This window comes from Notechis scutatus, chromosome 4 (genome assembly GCF_049901735.1).
Source record: "Notechis scutatus isolate UNSWTSFEM ecotype Mainland chromosome 4, rNotScu1.2, whole genome shotgun sequence".
NCBI classification, from domain to species: domain Eukaryota; kingdom Metazoa; phylum Chordata; class Lepidosauria; order Squamata; family Elapidae; genus Notechis; species Notechis scutatus.
In genome coordinates this window covers 107,832,465-107,857,935 of record NC_142012.1, presented here as the reverse complement: position 1 = coordinate 107,857,935, position 25,471 = coordinate 107,832,465, and the positions used below count along the sequence as shown (strand labels likewise).

At 36.7% G+C, this 25,471-nt stretch overlaps 1 protein-coding gene across 1 annotated transcript in view; it reads right to left on the bottom strand.

Annotated features, from left to right (window-relative positions):
* ADAM12 (ADAM metallopeptidase domain 12) overlaps positions 1–25,471 on the bottom strand; it is a 294,207-nt gene that overhangs the window by 58,062 nt on the left and 210,674 nt on the right. The gene's annotated exons all lie outside the window — the stretch shown is intronic.

Here is a 25,471-nt window from a genome sequence, read left to right as displayed (position 1 = left end):
CATATATTTTTAATTATTTCTTTTGCATATGCTTGTTGCCATTTTGTGCCATGATCCTTTCTCCCCAAAGTCTTACGTCCCCTTACAAGGAATCAAGACTACTGCTTTCCCCATTTTTTTTGTTTTCTTTTAAAAAGAATTCAGACAAGCTTAGAAGCAAAACTATCACTGCACTCAGCATCTTCCTTTCTCCTAAAATCAGCTAGAGGAGGAAGACAGAGCTTTGGCTGATTTTTTTAAATGATCTGGGTGGTGAAAATACTGGGTTATGGGACAGTGGCCTTTTGCACAATTGTTCTGCAACAGTGACATATTCATATGACCTGAAGTGATGTGAACATCAGGAATAAATAAGAGTAATCTGGGAATTACAAGAAGTAAAATGAAAGAGGAGTAGATACATTCAATATGAAGATTTATGTGGCCTTCTAAATACAACTCTTGATGCCAACAGCCTTTGTTGAAAAGGCCAACAAATGTGACTACATTATTTCACAGGCCCAAGAACTGCTCAAATTAATGCTCCGTGACAAATGTACAATAGGTGCTTCACCTCTTCCACTGGCCCATGGAGTACAGTAGCAGAATTGTTTAGAATCTGTATCTATGTTAACCGATACATTGTACTGCATAAACTCCTTAGTTTAGGCATTGAAAACGTAAGTTGAGATTTCAAGCCAGACACAGAAGAAAGTTATTTCATCTCAGTCTCAGAGATACATTTTTCAGAGTAAAAATGAAGTGAAACAATTAGATATGCATCGTATTCCTCTTTGCATTCAGAAACCAGTCTCCATTCAGATGCAAAATGTAGCCTTCCAGTTGCTCTCCATGTAAATTTAAGAATCATGTCATCTTGGTATCAGTTTCATTAATATACAAGTTGTGTCTTGGCTTATTGTGTTGATACTGATACCCAGATGGTAGCCAATCAGAACTGGGATTGGAAGACAATACAATAGTCTCAAATCATGACAAATGCAAAACAGGGATTTTTTTTTTTTTAGTAAATACTAAAAATGTTACATAGAAAAAGGAAGATACGCCAAACTACAACCCTTTGGCTTAAAATGAACAATGGACAAAACTTCTGGAGCTATCTGGCAGCTGAGTGGCACTTTCCCAGGACTTTAGGTCAATGTTGAAGTTCTTCGTATTTGCAGTATTTTGCTAGCCTTTATACTTTTTACAACAGTAAAATACTTGGTGATAGCTTGGTGGTGCACCTTATCCATGACTTGGTTACAACTAAGCTAATTGACTTACTGCCAAATATATTGTTTAAGTAATGCATTGTCTCCAGCATGCACCATGAGAAGATGGTCTGGTGACATATCTTATCAATAACTGAAGAAGCCAGACAATGCTCGCTCAGAGGTATTGGTACATGAGACATTGTTTGTAGGATGGGGCTACCCGCTCTCCCTTCTACAGGGATCACGTTACAGAGATCATATCCTTCTCTTTATCTTAATTGTTGTAAGTAGCAAAGGGTTGATATGAGAGTAATTACATACGAGTTGAAGAAGCAAAAGTGATTACTTTCAAATTGCAGTAGATTGTTAAGTAACTCTTGCTTAGCACGGGTAGAGAGTGTGGAAGAGTTCACAATGCAATGATGTAATTTGCAAAGCTTGCTAAATACCACTAATTGCTAGCCTGGGGAATTCCATTTTATACGTATATAGATACAGAAAAAAATGGGGTACACTACTACGTCTCCCCACTAATTTTTTAGCAGTAACGCAAAACCCCATTCAAAGTGCTGTTTTTACCCAATAAAAAATTTAAACAAGGACATCAAAAAGATTACTACTTAACTTTGCTTATTCTAGTAATCATTGGAGGCCCTGTCATGCACCTTACAACATCCCTCTCCAAATCCTTCTATCATGGTCTATCTAACATGAAACAGTGCCTTCATTTCACCTGCTTCATACCTAGTAGACTTTTGACCGAAAAATTGTTTGTCCCCTCTTTCCTTCCTGACTCATCTCTTCTACCAAAATTTCTACCCTATTCCAGTCTAGGATCCTTCTCCCACCATTTAGTTGAGACTAGGAATTAGGAAACTGTGAGTTCTAGTCTGTTTTAGGCATGAAAACTAGTTGAGTGATTTTGGGGCAGTCACTCTCTTACAGCCTATGACTTTCTTAGGTGATAAACTGATCAATCAGTTCCTGTCATAACCAATGGATCAACACTTGACTGATCTGGGAAAAAAAGCAGACCCTGCACTGTGAGACAACACCAGAAAAGGAGGGAAGGGAAGAGAAAGATTATGTAAGTTTCTGTCTACCAGCATAGCCAGTAAAAGCCAGTGTTTGATCCTGCAGATTCTGCTTTAAAGATTTAACACTTTTTAATGGAAGCAGATCTGAGTTACTTTTTAATGAGCGTTTTTAAAAAATAAAACACTCCATAGCTGATCCTCTTTTTTCTACAGGTCATTTTTAAGATTGGCACTATTACTTTTTATTCTTTGAAAGATTTTCCATAGCGTGGTTTCAAATGTTGGTTTGAAAGTTACAGGAATAGCAAAATAAAATAAACAGTAACAACGGAACAGTTTAAGCAATTGAGATTGGGAAGAAAAATGTCAGTAAATATTTCCGTAATTAACATTTAATATTTATGACCATTTCTCTAGGCAAAGATTTCAAGGGCCTCTCAATGGGACAGAAGATGCTTTGATCTGTGCTGGTGGCCACAGAGTGTCATTATTAACTGATGCTAAACTTCAGCCTTCAAAGGATCTTCAAGCTGTTTCCTATTGTGAACTAGTGGAACCATTACATTTCTGGATTTTCCTCTTCTTGACACTCATTCCCTCATTTATAATCAGTGGCATATTCACTATTTACCAAAGAAAGCAGAAAGCCATTGAAAAGATTTTGCTGGAAACACAAAACCCCAAGATAAACAAGAGATGAGCATGAGAAATCTGACACAGAAAAAGTATGAATGAATCTTCTATAAATGAAGAAAGGATGGCCTTATTTTCATTCAAGCATCTGAACTAAACTGGAGGCAATATGAAGCTTCATAGTCTCACCTCAAACAGAAGGGGGAAGATGTTAGGATTAGCCTTAGATAAGGTGGAACACACTATTGAGCACCACCAAGCCAAGCTGCTTAACAAAAATGAATATTCAGCCCTGAGGCAAGATTGGAATAAGAAGCAGTTCTGACATTATCAGGATTAACATCAGAAAGAAGCATTTAGACAAGCCTGCTTAGCTATAAGCCCAGACAAAGAAATGAAATCTAATTTGAAGCATAGAGAGAAGGGTATGAGGAATGGGTCTTTAGCCATCGTTTTTTGCTAAATACTTCTAAATACCTGTCTGGAGAAACAGCAGTTCTTAGAACTCACATTACATATTTTTGGCTAAACCAACAGATAATTCTGCAGATGTAATTCCACAAGCTTTCATTCTAATTGGATGCTATATTTTGGATGCATCAAAAATTTGGATGCACGTTTTGGATGCAATGCAACATAGCTAATTACTGAGTTATATATTACGTTTTATATCCCATATTTCCTCTGAGAATCCAAGGCAATGCAATGAGGACAGCACTTTTGTGGATACAACACTCTTGTGAGGTGAGCTGAACACGACTGACTGATTTGACAGAGTTGACTGGATCCCAAATGAGCTCTACAATCATGTGGACATTTCAATCAGATCTCAAATAACACATTACTCTTTATATTATTAAAGCTTTCCCAATAATCCCTTTCAGAATGCATCTTGTGAAAGTAATGTGAACCTGGATTAAAACGTCCAAACTAATGAATGAGATACATTTCATATGTGCCTGAACCTAACAGAGAACTTATCATTTTATGTTGTAAGATCACATGGCCATCTATGGCAGAAAATGAAATGGGGGAGATAGTATATACTTTTCAGATTTTTTATGTGAGGAGGGGAGAGGAGTGAAGAATAGAGAGTTGATGGGTAATTATAAATAAAATATGGAAATTGAGACTATTATAATTAATAGTTGATTTGAAGTTGGCAGTCAGCTTTGATAAAACCAACAGGGCTAGACAGTCTTTGCAAGGAAAAGTTCCCATGTTACCCAGATATTAAAGGTTTTTTTTTTGCAAAAGGCAGTAATCTCTACAGGTGTACAGAATCTCAGCTGCATATTATGGCATATTGTTGTTGGCTACTACTGGAACCCATGGCTGATTTATTTTGCATTAAAAGGAAGAGCAAATGAAAATGAATTTTAGAATATATCCTCTTCCAAATACAATTTAACAAAATGATCAAGGGCGGGAAAAATTCTCCTATTATGAAAAGATTCCAGGCTTTGTACTCTTTAGCTTTTTTTTTTTTTTTTAAAAGGAACAGATAAAACGAATATGATTGAAATATACGTCCAATTGTGTCACATTTAGAGATAGACTCGTGTAAAGATTTTATTCTCTCCTTTGATGTATTAGAATCTTGGGCCATCCCATAAGGCAAAATGACAGGTGAGTCAACACAGATAAAAGAGAGTGTAGTTAACCTATGGAATTCCGTAGCACAAGATGCAGTGATGATAACTAACCATGACAGTTTTATAAAGGTTTTCAAAATTCATGGAGGATAACACTGCCTACTTCATTGCTAGTTGTGACACCTATATCACCTCCAGGGATGAGAAAGATATTAAACTGGTCTCTTGATGCAGACATGACTAGGAGAGTTCACCTTGGCTTGAGGGCTTCCTCTTGGTATTTGGCTCATGACGGCAGCAACAGATACTTGGAATTGAAGGTTCTTCTGGTATTAACTTTCCCAAATTATGCATTGATCCAGTTTTCACATCTGAGTCAAACTGTAACATTTATGAGCAAGGCTCATTGAACAGTATCAGGTATGTTTGAGTTTCCTGAGCTATCAGATCTATTCTGCTATGTTGATAAATGGGGAAAACATGATGTTCATATAATTGTGTTTCACTATTACATCCCCTTGCAGAATGCAATTTGTCAAAATAATTTGAATGTGGAAGATTAGGGTACACATTTGTACTCAGCCATGAAACTCACCGGATGGCTTTGGGCATGTCATTATTTCATAGCCTAATTCGCTTCAGAGAGTAAATTATAGTTACATCTAGGCAGCTCTGAACTGCTTGGAGAAAAAATGCACATACCTTCATTGTAGAGACCATGAATAGCATGTTCAATTATGTTTCTCCCACATATTTACATATCTGTAATTCTCATTTTTTATTTTATAACACAGAGATCTCAGATTTAAACTTTCAATATATCTGTTGATAAATACAAAACAATCTGCTCTTCATAAACCCCAGATCAGCCCGTGAAAGTGAAATAAATCATGTGGGACATATATGGATTATATTTTCTGCAAAGACAAGTTTAACAAATTACACGCAGTGATAATCAGTGACAGTACCGGCTGAGGCTGCTGGGAACTGTAGTTTAATATATCTGAGGAGCCAATTTGTAAAGGCTAGTCAACAATACTAACTGTATTTATGAGTAGGATACATTGGTCTCTGCATATATTTAAAAATCATATCACCAATAGATGTAGATTAAAACCTAAAAAAAATCAAAGAACTAATAGCATCAAATTTTAAGAATTTTTCCATTGCTTCTCTCCTCCCAGCCCCAAAAGTGAAAATTTATCTATGAGAAAGAAGGAAATTCAATTATTTGTATTCCACCTTTCTTTCCTACTAGGTGAAGGAGAGCTTTCATTTTTCACCTGGGCAAAGACTTTGGTGCCCTTGTTGGGAGAAAGAATGTGAATCATCCACAGTTTAACTGAGTTTCTTTTTACTCGCCTCTAATGTATGAACTGTTCCCAAGAGCTCAAAATGCATTTATGTTGTCAATAAATAAAGTGGACGTTAGCCTAACTTTCTTAATAAGGCTGTTGTGAGGATAAAGTGAGGGAGGGAGATGGGGGAGGGGAAGGAGGCAACACTATGCTTACTGAAGAAAGATTGGATATCGATGCAATGAATAAATAATTGAGACAATTTAATTTTGAATGGAGAAGTCTTTCAACCCTGTCTGACAATAATGGAGCTGAAGGACACAAAGCTGTTATTAAACACCTTTTTGGTTTCAATGGCCATTCTCTTATTTTTTCAATTTTAAATATAATTACCCTCATTTGCTTCTTTGTTATTTACCAACTAGGCTTCTTTTTGGGGTGTAAAGTAATTTTGGGTTTGTTCCTTCTTTTTTATTCTTTACAATCCAACAGAATATTTGAAAGGAATTTTGTAAAGAGGCTTGAGTTATTGTCTGTCTGTCGTCTGCCTTTCAGCACAAGAAGTCTCCAAAATTCAAACACAACAGGATCAACATGGGTAGAGAAACCATCCAAAAGAAAATGAGCTGGCAAATGGCTGAGGAAATCTTCAGGCAGAGAAAATTCAGCATTCCCTATAGGCCATAGCTCAAAATGCTACTGATTGCCCCATTCTAAGTCCCCTTCTCATGTGTGTCAGAGCAAAGCATAGGTAATATATGCTGTGCTTCTCAAAGATATGACACAGGGAGAGAGGAGAAATACACCCAGAATGAGAAGCATTAAATACGCATTGACTCTGGCAAAAAATCATTCTCTCTGTGTGTGTCATATAGTCACACACACCCATCCTGATCAGACACACCCAGATGCAACATATTACTTCATTATCCAGATGAAAATACAGATGTAGTCATTGCCGATAAGGAGTTGGAAAGAATCCCAGTATCCATGCTTTGCAGAGTGTTGTAAACATCTATGATAAATCTTTTGGTTTACACACATATAAACTCGTCATCTTTTGTTCTCAGAGGAATATATGATCTGAAGAAATTCACAGTGCTGCACTAAAGTTTCAGACAAGTCTTTCCACTGCTGGAGTTACTTATATGAATTATAAATTACCCTTGATATATCCTTGATATAAATGGAGCACAAAGCATATGCTTTGCCATTGAAGTACTCAGAGCAAAGTAGCAAGAATTAAAATTGAGGGGGATGTGCTTTTTGCTTTCTCTGTCCCTCATTTCCTACTGCAGGTCATATATCTACTGTAAGTGGATGCTTCTATCTTTTTGGCAGACATCATATTTTGCAATCATTCATATGAATGTCCACCTGAATTTCAATAAGGACAATGTCTGTGTTGTTTCTATAATGTGTGAATAAACATAGGCAGTCAAGCATCTGATTGTAAAATACAGAATTTAGTACATACCAAGTTGAGCTTCTGAAATAAAATGAGGATTGAATAACAACTCTGTATTTACTCTCCTGGTGTGCCACTGTGTTAATTCAAGTGAGGTGTGCCATTAATAACTTGTCATGTCATTATGGCTCTTTTTACATTGTAACATAAAACATTTTCCAGAAGCTTGTTAGAAAGATGCAACTACACAGGCTGAAGACTGTTTAACAATTGTACAGTTAACCGATCAGGTTCATCTGATATCCTAAGAAAGGATGGCTTTATTCTATTCGTTTTTTCAAATATAACTCAGATCATGAGGTCTAATTTGAGAAATAGTCAAATAAGCAGCTTTACAAGGAAAATGCAAGATTCCAATTAGACAACATTGAAAGGACCAATGGCTGGATAATTTTAAAAAAGTATTTCAAAAGGAAGTAACAACTCCTTTGTAGAGGGCACAGCATAATAATTCCACATTCACAAAACTGCCAAGTAAAACAGTTTCTTTTCCTTTAACAAAGATACAGTAAGTTTTTTTTTTAAAAAACAAAACAAAACAGAACTCTGTGGTCAATGCCATTCCTTATTCCAAAAGTGAAGCACACTAACTCAATTTATCAAGCTTGACATTCACTTCTAACTGTATTCCAGAGTTATCTGCTATGCAAACTCTGTGGAATCTGTACACAACTACTGTTCCTGTTGGAAACTAAGCACTCAAGGAGAGTACTTAAAATCAGTTTACATTTGCCTCTGGTTCATCTATTATTCCATTTCCTTTTAAATTGCTACCTCATTAATAACAATTAACTTGACAGCAAAGGCTCTGGATTTCACAATTTACTGTGTAGATTTGATGTCAACCCAGTGATTTAAGAAAACAAGAGAAAACCAGAAAGAGGAAGGTCACCCTGGTTTCACATTTCAGGGAGTAAAAAGAGCAAAAGTTGTAACATGCTTTGTAGCTTTTGCCAACGTTAAAGAAAATTGTAGATAAGAAACTAAATTGAATTAGTTTGTGCCTAAATTGCTGCATTAAACATGACATCTATTCCTAACAATAAGTGAATCGTGATAAATCGCCAACATTACTATTGGAAGCACATAGCTTGCAATCAGGTTCCAAGTTGCCTCCTCTACTCTTGTGATTAAATGGATGCTGCTGGACAAATATTCAGAAAATCTTCAAGAAATGTGTAGCTTTCACAACATGATTAGGGATTTTCATTAGAGTAAAAGTTATGCTAGGACTTAACTAATATTTAAACTATTCACAAAGCTTTGGTTTTTCCCCCCTTTTCCCTGATGACAAAGCATTGTTATAATGCAAAACAGAGAAAAAAACCTAAAAGATAGAACCTACACAACAGAACACAACATTGGTGCTTTAGTAATGGGTAGAGTGGTAGAGAACAACACATTGTTCTCACACACAGAAACCCTATCCAAAGAGATGTTTGCCAAAAGAAGATTCTCTTTTTTTTTCCAAGCAAATTTTATTAATTTCAAAGACAAACAAATCATCATCAACCATTACATATTTGAACCTTTTTCCATTATAAATTTTACAAGTCAGATAAAACCTTATTTTATACAATACAATTCTATTTTAAGCCATTTCCATATGAGCATAAAAATACCTCTTATCCAATTTCTCTTTACTTCTCTTTACTCTTATTCAATTTCACTATTATTATTTCATCTATTTCTTTCTGACTTGATTACCATTATTCTCATTCTGTATTCCTACAAGGTTTTATTAATACTCTCAAAAACATAAACACACAACAAACAAACATATAAAAAATCTTTTAGGAAAGTAACTTGGCCCCAGGTACCTCTCTTTATATGGGCTTCAATTATATTCATGCTCATCTTACATATCATTACCTATTTTGTTTACCATTCTATATCTTCTATATAAACTTCTCCACACATTTCACTCTTCATAATTCTATCTTATTTAATCCATCTTAATTTAAATCATTATATTTGTATCTTTTGCCCATTCTTTATTATCCCTCTATCTCATTCCTTATTAAAAAAAAAAAAAGAATTTCTCCTGAAATCACTAATCAGAGTATGATGCCTTTCTATCCTCCCCCTAAATTAATTAGATTAACATTTAAAATAACACCTAATACCCACTCTGATTCTGCTTGGTACATTCTATCTACTAATTTTTTTCTTTTAATAACAATAAAAACAGAGTAATAAATCCAAAATGATTAAATACATAGTTAAATAATAAATCTAAATATTAAATCTTATAACATTCCCATTGCCTTTCCCTTTAATATTTTATTACATTTTAAAATCAATCATTGTTAAACATTTCAACATTTTAATTTCTTATTAACTCTTAAGCCATTCTAATTTTCTATTTCTAATACAGATGTTACAATACCATCTTATGTACCTTGCAAAATCTTTTTTAAGGAAATTGTACTTTACCCTTTGTCCCTAAAAAAAATTCCTCTTTTCCCATCTAATTTCAAAACTTTGTGGCTTTTCTCCGCTTTTCCCCTTTCTTTCTTCCCCCACCAAATCTTCCTACCCCCCTTCTTCTAGCCTCTGCCTTGCTGGCATCCCTTCTCTGTTGTGTTCCCTTTTTCTTTTGTTTACTATCATTATATTTATTTTGCATCTTATTTTTCTCTTTCTTAAATGTTTTTTTTAGATCTTAAGTCCTTCATTTTCCTCGCTTCCTTCCTTCCTTCTTTCTTAGTTAAATTTTGGAATTCATTAAAGATGGCGTCATCTTCTTCTTCTTGTTGTTCTTCTGCCTCCATCTGTTGTATTGTTTGTTGATAGTTAACCAAGCCATTTCTAAAAATAGGAAGGCTTTTCCATACCATCTTTACCGGCTGCTTTTGTTTGCTCATATTCTTCCCTCAGTTCCTCAAAAGAAAAAGCCATTATAGATCTTTTCTTTTCTTTTTTTTTTTCCCTCTTTCTTCTTACACCAACCAAGATATTTCAAAAAAAAGTAAAACAATCCCAAAATCCACAATCCTCAATCAATCCAAGCCAAGACAAAATTCTCCCTTTCTCTTCCAGGGGTAGTATCAGACAAAAGAAAAAAGAAAGTCCAAATCTGTATTTTGAAGCCTTATTGGAGTTCTATTTCTGTCTTTAAATCCTTAAGGCATCTCCTCCAACAAAATCAAACCAGATGAATATATTTTTGTCCTCTCCCTTCCGACTTATCCCATAAAGCTAATTTTACCTGAAAAAAACAGGTTTCTCAATGTCCACTTATTAATTCCGTCGGGAAGGAGAGTAAACTTTCCTTTCAGCACCACCAAACTGCCGCTTTTTTCCTCTTCTAGAAGGTATCATTCAGAAAGTCATAATTTTCAGGAGTTTTGTTAAATATGTCTTAGAGTCCTGGGAACCAAGAAAAACTTTCTCTTTTCAAAAACTTTCTCCACTTCCTCCTGCGCATTCTTACCCGGCTGCCAGCTTCTTTGTGGCGGCCATTGCGGACTGCCGCTGCACTGTCTTGGGAAAAGGGGGTTCTGCTGGCCGGGGAGGGGTCTGCAACACCCCCAAACCCCTCTCCGGATCCCCTATCTTCAGCTGCCCCTGCAGGGTGGCCTAGCTCCCGGACCCGTCCGGATCGGAGCACCAAGCGGCTAGCGCAGCAGGGATCGCGCAGTTTCGCGAATCCCTGCTGCTCGCGAAGCCGACAAACCGGAAGTCCAGCATTAAAATTCTTACAGTAGTAGTAATCGGAATAGACAAAGCCCTGCAAATAATTAAACCGATAATCTTTGATGTGGAGAAATAGTTATAGATAAATAGAATAAACAAAGAATAAATCAAAATTAAAACAGAGTTGTTAGAGTGCTATTACTAATCTCCTTATATAATCTGAGGTGTTTTTTGTGTTGCTTTGTACTCTCTTCTGCCTCTAGCTCTAAATTAATGTAGTAGTAGTAAAGATGAAGATAAAAATATCTTCAAAAGGTGAGAAAAAAGGAACTACCAGCTAATCAGGTAGGCATTGGTAAGTGGTAAGAATCTAAAACACCTCATAAAACAATTGATCTGTAAACATCTGGGAAGCAGTATTTTTCCAGCATCTTACTACCCCTGGATTGTTTCCTAAACTTGAAACTTCTGATTCTACTCAGCATAGTTGGCCTGATGAGTATCCGTGTAGAAGAAGCAGCTTTGGGCACTTTGGCCTGCCCATCTCCTCTGCCTTGGAATCCAGAGAGCCTCCTGGGATGACCAGATAACAGGGGAAGCCTCAACTTTGCAACTTTTCCTTCAGGCAGGGTTCATTTGAGAACAGCCAACTGTTCGCTTCTCATCCCAGAAGGTTCTTCAGCTCCAAAGAAAAAGAAGAAGAGCCAAAGAAGCTTCTGGGATGAGAAGCAAAACACCTTCCAAGAAAAACAAAGGAAGTCCAGTTGCCTCTTGGGGGAAAAAAAAGCACCTTTGGGACAACCAGGACCTGAAGAATGACTGAGAAGCCCCATTGTTAGTTGGAACTATAAATTAAGATTGCCCAAGTGGGTGCCTGTGAATTAAGGTTGGAAAGGGGGCTGTCAGATTCCTGGATTTCTAACACCCTAGATTGACCCAATTCTCCTGCTTTAGATAGACATGGATAGCTTCAGAATACAGCTCCACTCATCGGAGGACATTACATGAGTCTTGGTCACTTGTCTCCATTCAGTCTTGATAGATTCTCCATTTTTTCTTCACTGTGGACCCCTTCTAAGTACCTTTTGTGGCCACTGACTCCAAAGACTTAAGATTTAAATCCTGACATTTCCTCAAGCCTTCGTGTATGACATTGCGCTCCCCCCACCCAAGCAGGGTTAGACACGATAGACAAACCCCAAATCCAAGCTTCTCTGTTTGTAAAAGTAACCCCACTTCCATCATTAAAGATTCGACTTCCAGTGAATTTAATGGAGTTGCACTGACTTTTAAAGACCTTCACCCCCTAGTCAGATGATTGTACAAGCAGGGACATCCTATTGGTTTGCCATAACTCCAAACCCTCATCTCCTGTTTTCCTCTCCTAATTAAAGGAAGACCACAGGTTGAGAACCACTGTGATAAAATATAGCGGTTGAAGCTTGCAGCAATTTCCGTTTTTGTGCTGTAAGTGGTGCCAGTTGTGATGGCCCTTTGGTAAAATTGAGAAACGGTTGGAGAAAATGCAAGTTTCAGTCATCTCAAAAGCATTGCTCAGAAGGCAGGAAGAATACAAGAATACAATACTCTTAGCAGGAAGGAGCTCTTCCATACTCAATGGAAACACAAGGTTGGCTGCACATATCTGGTTAACAAGAGAACCAGCCTAGAAGTAAGGAGAAATTTCCTGACTGGGAGAACAATGAATCCAGGGAACAGCTTACCTCCAGGAGTTGTGGGTGCTCCACCACTGGAGGTTTTTTACAAGAGACCGAAACAACCCTTTGATGAGACTTTGTTCCCTTAGTAGGTAAATCCTGAATTACTCTGCCTGGTGTAGCTGTTTCTCAATGTGTTTCTCAAGATTCTCAGAGTTGTCAATCAATAGGCATCTTGTAAGCATTTTTTTTTCCTGGCACTCTGATATATAAAACCACAGCTGGAAGCACTAGTATTATATCCTAGGCTCTTTTGACAAAGCTTTTTGTCAAGATGTCAAAAAATCTACTATGAAAAGGATTGAGCCAGTGAAACAACTTCCATTTTGATCATTGTATTTTATATACATGTCTTTATATACATATAGAAAAATCATATACATGTTCTGGTCAAAAAGGATATATAGAAAAAGTTAAGACAGATTTTACTATGGACAGAAGACTGACTATAACATATTAGTTTTGAAAATTGCAAATCATGACAACCTGTGAATCATAAATAAGCATCAGATTATTAGTGAGGCACTAATTATAGAGCTGTTTCTTGCGGTGATCTATGTCAGCAATGCACTGATGGAAGAATATGTAGCTCTTGTCTTACCTCACAAATAAAGGACAAAATTATATTAATCACTGGCAAACTAGTCACTGATACACACTGCATTATTAACTAAAATCTTCCAATTGCTAATCTGTGTCCTGTATCTTGACTGTTTTCTGCGTGCATGTAGAATACAGTTGTTTTGCCAGGTAATTGCTAGATTGAAGGATTTAGCTGACCTAGAATAGGCCGTGCATGATTGACATGTCATATGAATCACACATGTGTCATATGGCCAAAATGTGTTTCAGTTGACTGTATCTATAGTTTTAGCAAAAGAAAATACCTATACCATCACAAACACATACACACCAAGTATGTTTGCATGTATGTATGCATTGGCTATTTATCTTTTTCATATTACATAAAAAACCTAGAGAATTAAGTAATACTTATAGCATCTACCTTACATGAAGAATAAGCAAACAGCATGGCTTAATCCATCATCTTAAAATAACTTTCATTAAAGAAAGCAGCTGCTTTAAATTTAGATATATTTATAAAAGGAAAAAGAAGACAAATGACATAGCATTAATCAAGCAAAGGTCTGGTTTTCACAAAGAGTAAACATCTTTTTCAGCAGTCACATTATATAGTTGGATGCTCACATTGCGGTGCTTATTTTTCTGTTTGTTTATTAGATTTGTACAGCTACCCGTGTGGAGCTTTCAGCATTCTTGGAAGCTAGGCTGTTGCTTGCAAATGTTTCATTAGCCAGCTAAGTAAGATCAGACTTGCACTGATGATGTTACCTAGTTGAATAATGAAACATCTCCAACTCAGTAACCATGCTCAGAGAGCACCAAGAACTTCACAGTTCAACCCTGAGCTACAGATAGTGTCTCTTTTATTATCATCACCCATCTCACCCACATGACTCTGTATGGCATAGAAGGATTAAATATACAGATATCCATGACATAATCCAAAGCGTCCCAAGATAAGCAATAACCCCTCTCACACAAAAAAGAAACACACAAACAATAGCAGAACTTATCTAGCCATTGACTAGATAGAACTTATGAAGCCTGACCCAAATACCTGAAGAAAAAGTCCATTCTTCAGGTCCCTACAAAAGGCTATCAGGATTAGAGTAATATGACTTGCCAAATGCTCCTTCCCTTTTAAAAAACACACACACAAAGTGTTTATACATAGTAAGTTAGTCCAACTAGAAAAATGCTTAGTTAAGTACCTTATTTTGATATGCTGAGGGTTTTTTTGGGGGGAGGGTTTTTTTTTGTTTCTTTCACGTATTATAAAGAATTATTTTCTTTCAATGTGCATTCAGTCACAAGTATTCCACTCTATGCATTAAAAACAAAAGTCTAACATCATTAACTGTTCACTGTAGGCATTAGGCTAGATATGCTTTTGAAAAAAAACATTTGCATGTTGGAAAATAAAATAAGGAAGCATGGAAAATCTGGACATTGTTTAAAGTTATAATTACGATTTTTTCCATTGGGAAAAAATTAAAGATATTTATAATGGTGTTACATATTTAATAGCAAATGAACAATGATTGTCCCTCAGCTGCACCCTGTTGATTTCAAGAATGTAAATGAGATGCTAACATAAGACTATTCTGACATTTCATATTTTTTTCTTACAATCGAAAATGGGGAGACGTTAAACTATATCAACTATATTTTTTGTTTAAAAAATGCAAATTACATTGCTAGCAAAACAGCAAGTCTGTCACAATTAATTTATTGGGTAGGACTGTATTTGTGGGTATGTGTATTTAAATTCAGACTGGACTGGAAACATAGATGCTGTAGAATTTAATTAGGAATGGTTTACCTTGCCAAGATAATTTCATTTTCTAAAAATCATTAAATAGATAAATTCTGAGGTTTCTGCTGAATCTGCATCTAAATATCTATAAACATCAGCAAGCCTGAGAAATGCAAAGCATTTCTAATTTAAGAAAAATCAGTTAATCTGGGGTTAACCATTCTTGCCTGCGAATAATAATTGTTCTGCTTACTGAAGATGTTCAGACGTTTTAATCAATTCTCTCAATTTTATTTCCACCACACATCCATTATAGCAAACTACCACATGTACAATGGACAGAAACAAAGAGGGCTATTCTTTGCCTAAGCAGTAGATGGCACAAGTAGAAATTCAAGCTTCTCCTGCTTTACCTCATTGTGTCCAGGTTTCCACACAATTCCCTTCCACCTGGTTTGTTTCCGATGATGGTATCATTCAAGGCAAAACACAAGCACAGCATAGGAGCCCAATTGAAAAGAAACTTTAAATGTTAGATCTGGGAGAGTGGGTGCAAGAACGGAGACGAGGCATCGAATAGTGACTCCAACTCTTTATTAGTGACTTCAGAACAGAGCGAAAAACTCAGGCAGCAGCAGCTCCTTTTATAGAGCTGGCTGCTGTCAAAACATCCAATGATTTGAGTTTGTTGCGCTTGGGGCGTCCAATCGCGGCGACCCGTTAACTAGCCAATCGGATTAGTCTAAAACGACCAGTCACGATCGGCTATTCACGGACCAATCAAAAGTGCAGGATTACGAGTCTGCCATGGAAGGAAAGCAATTAGAGTTTCAGGATTACGAGCCTGCTAGTTCAGAACATTAAGTATACGGACGGGCTGTTTCCAAAGCTTCAAGATATTATCCCTCCATTTCTGCTGAAGCTCTGAATCAGATCGAGGGGAAGCCCAAATTCCAAAGAGGATGGGGTAATTTGGAATAGATTTTAATTTGTATTCAGTTGAGTGGAAAGATCTCATTTGTTCCACTTCAAATTCGAGCTCTCCCCAGAGCCCTGATATGGATCTATCTATTGCTTAAAATCACAGCTACATTATATTATAAATTATGGTTCCATTGCCTGCATTTTTTTTTTGCCCACGGGGTAGGAAATGGGTTTTGTGTAAGATGCTGTGATGGAGAGCAGAAGGAAGGAGAATACTGATCTGCCCTTAAGTAATATTAATCTTTGCAGTCCCCCTTCCCCTTTTCAGTACTGTGGGAAGTTGATCAATCTTGGAAAATATTGTTTTGCTACTTTATGATGATGTTTTATGATTTGTCTTAACTAGCTAGCTGGCTTAATATCTGTCTTCTTTCATTATATTAATCTTTTAGATTTCTTCCTACTTCCAGAATTGAAAGAGGCACCACTGATCTTTACACAACTCCTTTCTTGCCTAAATCCTTCCAAGTCTTGACATCTGACAGATGTCTTAATAAACAAAAACATCAGGGGTGGGATTCAATTTTTTTAACAACCGGTTCTGTCGGTGTGGCTTAGTTGGTGGGCGTGGCTTGGTGGTCATGTGACTGGGTGGACATGTCTTGGTGGTCATGTTATTGGCTGGGCGTGGCCAACTTAATATCACTCATATTGAGGCATGTATCTTCTCGCCTGGCCTTTCATGACTGTGGGAATGTTGCAACAGTCATAAGTGTGAAAAATGGTCATAAATCACTTTTTTCAGTGCCATTGTAACTTTGAATGGTCACTCCACACAAGGTACCAGCAAAGGAGGGGGAAAAAACTCCAGAGACGTTCCTGAGACAGGAAGTCTAGTCCTGCCAAGAATGTAATAAGGGCTAACAGAGAGGCAGTTTCTGTAAGCAACACCAGAATGTTTCCTTCCTGCCTTCCTTACAGGATTAGGCCAGTAATTTCTTCTAACAACCAGTTCTCTGAACTGCTTAGAATGTTAACAACTGGTTCTAGAGAATAGGTGCAAACTGGTAGAATCCCACCCCTGAGAAACATTTTTTGTTCATAATTTCATGGCAGTCTGCCCCAAAATAAGAAAGATGTCATTTTATTACAGTGGTACCTTGGTACTCAACTGCTTTGAAACACATCAAATTTGGTATTCTGCGCATTTTGATGTGAACATTTTGTCTCGGTACTCATTGTTTGTTTGGTACTCCACACACAAGCTAGAACTTGTTGGTGTCGGCTGCCTTGTGTCTCACTACATTATTCCTTACAGGAAAAATGTGTTTGGTACTCATCATTTTTGATAGTCATTGCACCTCCTGGAACAAATTAATAATGAGAACCGAGGTATCACTGTGTTTAGAAAAATAAACTTTAAAGAAATGCAGCTGAAAAATTTTGAAACTGATTTCTAGGAACGTCAGTGTGCTTCATCTGTTCATATTAGCCTAAAACTCTTGCTAGTTTTACCACCATTCTGATGAAAAACAAGGCAAATTAAAGTTATTCCTAAAATGAACATTTATGAAGTTCTGGAGCTAGTCCTCAGAGTGGACTGGATTATCTGTTTCTAATACACATAATGCAGACAGGAATGAATCTTTCTCTTTTTTAACTCATAAAAAGGTTATCCTGATTTTCACTAAAGTAACTATTGTTCTGGGAGAATAAAAAAAAACCTGGATATTATTATTTATTAAAAATGTATAAGTCCACAGAGAGAAAACATCATACATGGCTGACTATATAAGCAAAAAAAGACCTTGTATTTCAAGAATCAAACATTAGGAAATGTGCTCCCTATTGCAATTAAAACAGAGCACCCTCATTAAACTCAATAACTCAAAAATATAGACTTGAATAAGGGCTCTGAAAAAAAAGGGCAGAAGTTTGTTTCTGATCTCATTATGTGTAGAAGTGAGTGTGCATATGTATTGGAAATCATTGTTCAGAGAGGCCCAAAGACTCTCCAGAGAGTTACAGCTTTCTATGTACATCAATTGGCGGTGTTTAGGTAGGTTACTTGCCAAAACAAATACATTGCTTTAAACTTCCACTGTGTTATTGTTCCCAAGCTACCCATATGAAATGAATGAAATGAGAGATGAAAGAATAGTTTTAAGCAAGCAGGATACAAATGATATATGGTGTATTGCTAGTATCATTGCCTTTCAATAGCATCATATGGGTATTTTCCTTTTATCTCTGAATTTTCATTGAAGATGGCTTCAAAGAAGCTGAATTCTTAATATACCAACTATTTAAATAATCTGTTAAAAATCAAGTTCAGGATAATCTTTAGTTCTTACTGTTGCAGTTGCTTGGTCAAAAATTTATTTAAAAAAACCTTTTCCAGTTTAATACATACAGTAGAACATATTCACATGTGTCCATATATTCTTTCTTCATATGTTGGGACCAGGAATCACAGTAACAAATGAAATGATGCTCAGTATCTTGAACTGCAGTTTTTGAATGACAACACTTGTTTAATTAATACCTTTTCAACAGTATAACTTTTTATCTACAGGTAGTCCTTGACTTACGATCACAATTGAGCCCAAAATTTCTAAGTTGCTAAGTAAGACATTGGTTAAGTGAGTTTTGTCCCAGTTTACGATCCTTCTTGTCACAGTTAAGTGCAGTGTTCTTAAGTTAGTAACACCATTAAGTGAATGTGACTTCCCTATTGACCTAGCTTGTCAGAAGGTCACAAAAGCTGATCACATGACCCCAGGACACTGCGACTGTCATAAATATGAACCAGTTGCCAAGCATCTGAAGTTTGATCATGTGATCATGCAGTTACTGCAATGATCATAAGTATGAAAATCGATCATAAGTCACTCTTTCAGTGCTGTTGTAACTTTGAACGGTCATTAAGCAAACTGTTGTAAGTTGAGGTCTACCTGTATTCATTTTATTTTTATTTTTTTCTTGTTTGATATATTTAGCGAATTATCCTGATTTTGACTATGAAAAAAAACCACCTGGATACTGCTATAATCTCAAGATGCACTATTTTTTCTTATTACTATTTATCCGATGTTTATGTTATAAAGCACAACCTCATATTTTATTTAAAAAATTGCAGCAATGTTAACTGTGCCTGTTTTACCCAGAAAGACTTCAAGAAGTGCCAACTCCCTATTGAAAGTCAAAGAATGGTAAAATGTATCTAGCGTTTGAATTGCAACCATAGGCAATCAGCTGGCTTGAACTGATACTGAATAGGAAAGGATGGCAAAGACATTAGTATTATAATGATTCTACACTAGGAGCAAACTTCTTTAAAGCTTGAAGGAGACTTTTCAAAGAAGTATTAAATCATGATTGTGTCTTTTCCTCCCTCCTTTTCAATGTCTATACTGAAAAATATTGGATGAACTAAGCACTGGACCAGGATTGAATATGAGGATGTGAAAATAAACAAGATATGCAGATGATATTGTGCTCCTGGTAGAAAAAATAAAAGAACCAGGAGTTTCTAATTGAGAATATAGCAAGGGAAAACTTTGGGTCATCAATAAATATTTTTTTAAAGGGAAAAAAAAATCTCCAAAATTTAAATCAATGGTCTATAATGGCATGTTTAAATAACTCAAGAAGTGTACCTATCTTGGACAGTTGTTCCCAGAAGACAGAAAGACAGCTGATGAAATAAAGAAGAACATAGAAATTGCCAGGAATGTCCTTAGAAAGGAAAACTTTTTTAAGCACAAAGAATAATCTGATCTCAAGGAAAATTGACTTAAAATTAAGAGTAAGAATGACTAATTAGAACATCTGGTGAATTCTTCTTTGTAACTGTGAGACATGAACCATATTCAAGGAGGCTTTGAAAAGAGGCATTTAGGATGAATAAAAAGATGAAAACCTCAAGTCCAAAGGATGGTATGGGAATAAAGAAGCCTTAAAAAGGCCATTGAAGAAAGAAAATGGAGACACTGTTGGATCATATACTCAGACACAAGTCTATAAAAAGACTGCTGGAAGAAATTAGGGAACAAACAAAGCAAGGGACTAAAAAAGATATTTGGAATAGCAATACGCACATATAAACTGAACTGGTCTAGTCTAGTCTGAACTGGTCTAGATTCTGCAAGTGTGGCAGAGAGGCAAACACAAAGTTTTGCTTACATCTCCAAATGCTCTAAAGCAGGGTCTCCAACCTTGGCAACTTTAAGACTTGTGGACTTCAACTCCCAGAATTCCTCAGCCAATGCTTGCTGAGGAATTCTGGGAGTTGAAGTCCACAAGTCTTTTTTTTTTTTTTTAAAACAAGTTTTATTAAAAGTTTCAACAACAAACAAATCATTACATATTAAATCTTTCCCTGTCTTTCTAGGATAATTTCCCCAATATTCTCATAAAACACAAACAAACACAAACAAACATAAAAAAATCTTTTAGTAAAGTACCTTGGCCCCAGTTACCTCTCTTTGCATGGGCTAAAATAATAGCGCATATCACTCTTCACAATTCTATCTTATTTAATCCATCTTAATTAAATCATTAAATTTGTATCTTTTGCCCATTCATTATCCCTCTATCTCTTCTTATAATAAAAAGAATTTCTCCTGAAATCACTAATCAGAGTATGATGCCTTTCTATCCTCCCCCTAAGTTAGTAAAATTAACATTCAACATAACAAATACCCAATTTAGTTCTGCTTGGTACATTCTATCCACCAAAAATGTTTAAATACATTGTATCCTCCTTTCCTTCGATATTTTATTACATTTCTAAAATCAATCATTATTAAATCAATCATTATTAAAAACTTCAACATTTCAATTTTAAACTTCAACATTTTAATTTCTTATTGAATCTTAAGCCATTCTAATTTACTATTTCAAATATAAATGTTACAATACCATCTTCTGTACCTTAGCAGAATCTTTCTTACAGAAATTTATATTTCATCCTTTGTCTCTAAAAAAAATCCCTTTTCTCCCATCCAATTTTAAAGCTTTGAGGCTTTTCTCCGCCTTTCCCCTTTCTTTCTTCCCCCACCAAATCTTCCTACCCCGCCTTCTTCTTCTAACCTCTGCCTTGCTGGGATCCCTTCTCTGTTTTGTTCCCTTTTTCTCTTGTTTATTATCATTATATTTATTTTGCATCATATTTTTCTCTTTCTCAAATGTTTTTTTAAATCTTAAGTCCTTCATTTTCCTTACTCTCTTCCTTCCTTCTTCCTTAGATAAGTTTTGGGATTCAATGAAGATGGCGTCTTCGTCTCTTCCTTGTTGTTCTTCTTCCGTTTCCATCTGTTCCATTGTCTGTTGGTAATTGACCAGCGCCATTTCTAGAAATAAAAAAGCTTTTTCCATGCCATCTTTGCAGGCTGCTTTTGTTTGCTCATATTCATCCCTCAGGTCTTCAAAAAGGAAAGCCATTATAAATAAATCTTTTCTTTTCTTTATTCCTCTTCCTTCTTACACCAACCAAATATTCCGAGAGAAAGGCAAAACAATCCCAAAATCCACAATCCTCAATAAATCCAAGCAAGCCAAAATTCCCCCTTCCTCTTCCAGGGGTGGTATCAAACAAATAAAAAAAAAGAGTCCAAATCTATATTTTAAAGCCTTATTAAGATTATATTTCTGTCCTCAAGTCTTCAAGGCATCTCCTCCAACAAGATCCAAATTTATATATTTTCTTTATCCTCTCCCTTCCGGCTTAATTCCGTCGGGAGGGAGAGTAAACTTTCCCTTCAGCACCTCAAAATAGCCGCTTTTTTTTTTCTCTTGTGGAAAAAATCATCAAAAAACCATCTTTTCCAGGAATTAAATTAGATAAATCTCAAAGCCCTGGGTCAACCAAGAAGAACTTTCACTTTCAATAACTTTCTCTTCTTCCTCCTGCGCATACTTGCCCGGCTGTCAACTTCTTTGTGGCGGCCATTACGGACCGCCGCTGCACCGTCCTGGTAACAGGGGTTCTGCCGGCCAGGGGGGGTCTGCAACACCCCAAACCCTTCCTCCGGATCCCCCTTACCTTCTTCAGCTACCCCTGCAGGGCAGCCTTGCTCCGCACCCGTCTGGGTCGGAGCCCCAAAACGGCTAGCGCGGCGGGATCGCGCAGCTTCGCGAATCCCTACCGCTCGCGAAGCCGACAAACCGGAAACTCCTGAAGTCCACAAGTCTTAAAGTTGCCAAGGTTGGAGCCCCCTGGCATAGAAGGATTAAATTTACAGATACCCATGACATAAAATAATCCAAAACATCCCAAGATAAAAAATAACCCCTCTCACAGAAAAAAGAAACATATGAACCTTTGCACTGATGATGTTACCTAGTTGAATAATGAAACGTCTCCAACTCAATAACCATGCTCAGAGAGGACCAAAAACTCCACAGTCCAACCCTGAGCTACAGATAATCTTTTATTATCATCATCCATCTCGCCCACATGACTCTGTATGGCATATAATAGGGGTCTCCAACCTTGGCAACGTTAAGACTTGTGGACTTCAACTCCCAGAATTCCTCAGCCAGCGAAGCTGAAGTCCACAAGTCTTTAAGTTGCCAAGGTTGGAGATCCCCTCTCTAAAGTATCTTTCTGGAATCAAATCTGAAGTGCTGCACACAGTGGTGGGATTCAAATTGTTTTATCACCGGTTTGGTGGGTGTGGCTTAGTGGGCATGGATTGGCAGGCATGGCTTGGCAGGCGTGCTTTGCCTAACGCTGGCGTGCAGCTTTCCCCACACCAGCTGAGACCTGCAGGGCTAATCAGCTGAGAGGATAAAGAAGAGAAAAACACAGGGGTGGGTGGGAGGACCGATCTTGCACTTTTCTCTTTGTTTACCTCTCAGCTGAGGAGGATTTTTTTCCCTCCTCTCAGCTGATTGTCAGCTCTTTTTGTACTACTGGTTCGGCTGAACCGGTCCAAACCAGTAGCATACCACCACTGGCTGCACAGCCCTAATAAGAAAGGTGTCAGGTTCTTTGACAGCTGCCTAAAACCAAAAGTAATTATTTTCCAAGAAAAGTTTTATTGTGAATACAATTCTTATAAAGGCTAACTTACATTATTCCCAAAACGCTTATCTGATCTCTTTATTTGTACTCAAATTTAGGCTTGAACGAGACTTGTGTCAGTGGCGGGAGTTACAGAACAATGTTGTGGCCAATCATAACATGCTTGTGTATCAGAATGCAAATTTAACCTGTTGGTGTCTTTCATCCTAAATAGCCTACTAGAATGCTTCCTATTATTTCAGCTCATCCTTATTTTTATTTTTTTCTGGGCAGGGTGAGATGACATAATTACTGGACAAAGCAATGAGTGTTAGTCAGTTTCTCAGCATTCATTCTGCCCCTGTATACACTCCTCAATCCCCCAAAACATCTAGTCAAGTGCAGCAGGAGTCTAAGCAAGCATCTTGAGTTGTGTTCGTGAGGCTATTTGCTGAATCTCATGTAAATTTGTAATCTACACCAAGGGTCCACAACTCCGGGGCTGTGACCAAGTGCTGGGCCATGGCTGTGGGCTGCACGAGTGGCTGTCTTGCGCACACATGCACGCAGCTCAACTCATGTGAGTTGTGGGCCAGTGCACATGCACTGGTCCACTGCTTGCACAGGCCAGTTCCCCGCTCCCCTTGCCCAGCCAGGCCGACAAGCCATAAAGGTTGGGGACCGCTGATCTACACTTATTTATTTCCCGTTTGCTGCTTCTTCTTTCAATAATTTCAAGGAACTGGATCAAAATTGTTGAGCTGAAGCAATTTAATTATGTTCTACTGGGAGGCATGGTCTCTCCTAAGCCAGTAAACTAATTAGTGTCGGGCAAAGGTTACAAATGGCCCGTTTTCAAATTCATTATTGAAATAAAATAACACAAGTGTCATGACATGCTCCCTCCCCCCTAGCCACAAATCATTTAATAGAGAACCAAACAAAGAAATCTTAACAGTGACATGTTCATCTTCAAAGAAGTTTCTCTATTGAATAAGCTTTTCCTAATACTTTGTTTAAGCTTTTTGCAAGCACTTATATGATGGTATGGTGAAAGTGTAATGTTCCAGAAATTGTAAAGGTCTCATGAGAAGAAGGTTCAAAGTAAAGAAACTTAATTATGCCTGTTACAATCATGCAATCTGGATACACTAATAATATAAAAATGTATGCAAATGGTAGAATATACTGACCTTGTATCAGTATTTGCATGTTAATATTATTGCTACTAGCATAAAATGCCAACCAATATATTGCTATGGAGCAGTGGTAACTTATAGCTTTGTATGAATAGTAAGACATCGGAAAGGCAGAAGGAAGATTTCATGTGAAGAATAAAAACGGAAGAAATCTCAACAAGATACAGGAACTAAAGTTTTCATGACAAAAGAATGTTCTCAAAATAATAAAGAGACTCCATGTGAATTGGATGAGGCAACAGCATCCAAAATGAGAAAAATACTGGTAGGTGTGATAGATGTGCAAATGTGTATTGGTGAAACTTAGTTTCTACAAGTCTTAAGTCTCTGGAGAGAGGGGGGGAAAAAGAAGTAACACTGGTACTGCTTTGCAGTCCTCATTATGAGTGAGGACTGCACAAGAAAATATATCTCATTATTGTTATTATTTTGGAGATCTTATCTCCCAACCTTAATCATCATTTCTCCTACAAAATATAAAAACAAATTGTAGCAGTTGCTTGTGACAAATAAGAATAACTCTAGAAAAGTTGTTCAAAGATCTAAGGTTATCTTTTCTACCAGGACCCAGGTATCTAGCAAAAATCTGTTTGTTTAGAAGGGCTGGTAAGTGAACTGGTGATTTTTCTGGGCTAATTCCAGGCTAATGAAAATGTCCATTTATAAAATCAGCCAAATTTCCTTTAAAAATTCTGATATAACATTCAAACCAGTAACCCTCCTAGAATATTCAGTATGGCAGTACAAATTCTTGGTCCTGGCTGATTCAGAATTTAGCATTTTCAGCTTCCTGAAGATAACTTGAAATACAAGAGGGGGGAAAAAGAATATTTATTTCAAACCAGAAGTGAAAAAAAGAAATGAAATTATAATGGAATTGACATCTGGATGTGATTGGTAAACTAGGCTATCATTAGCAAGCACTTGTATTACCATGGCCACCTGATTTTGTTTAAACAATAGGCAGTAGAGCAGAAAATAAATTCCATGTATATTCATAAATAAAACCACATTGGCAGCAGTATCTTTAACTAAAGGGCAATGCTCACGTTTATGTGCATGCACACATTTAAAAATAATGAAAAAGAAGATCAGAACTATCTTAAAAGCAAAAAATAAAAGTAACCTACTCCCTTAAATTGAGCACACCAATTTAATTAGTTAAAACATGTTTTTTACTCTCGGGGAAGTTTATTTTGATTTTGCAGGCCCTCAGCTTCAAACAATAAATGCATGCAATAGAAAAAAATGAAAGAAACAAACAAACATAAGCCACAAATTCTGTGAAAGAAAAAAGCACTGCATTCAGGATGAGGACAAAACTATTTGAACCAGCAATAGAATACTATTGAGCTGTGACTGGGATAGAATTGGATCAATTCCGATGACTTAAATTGTGTGTTCCTAGTAATGC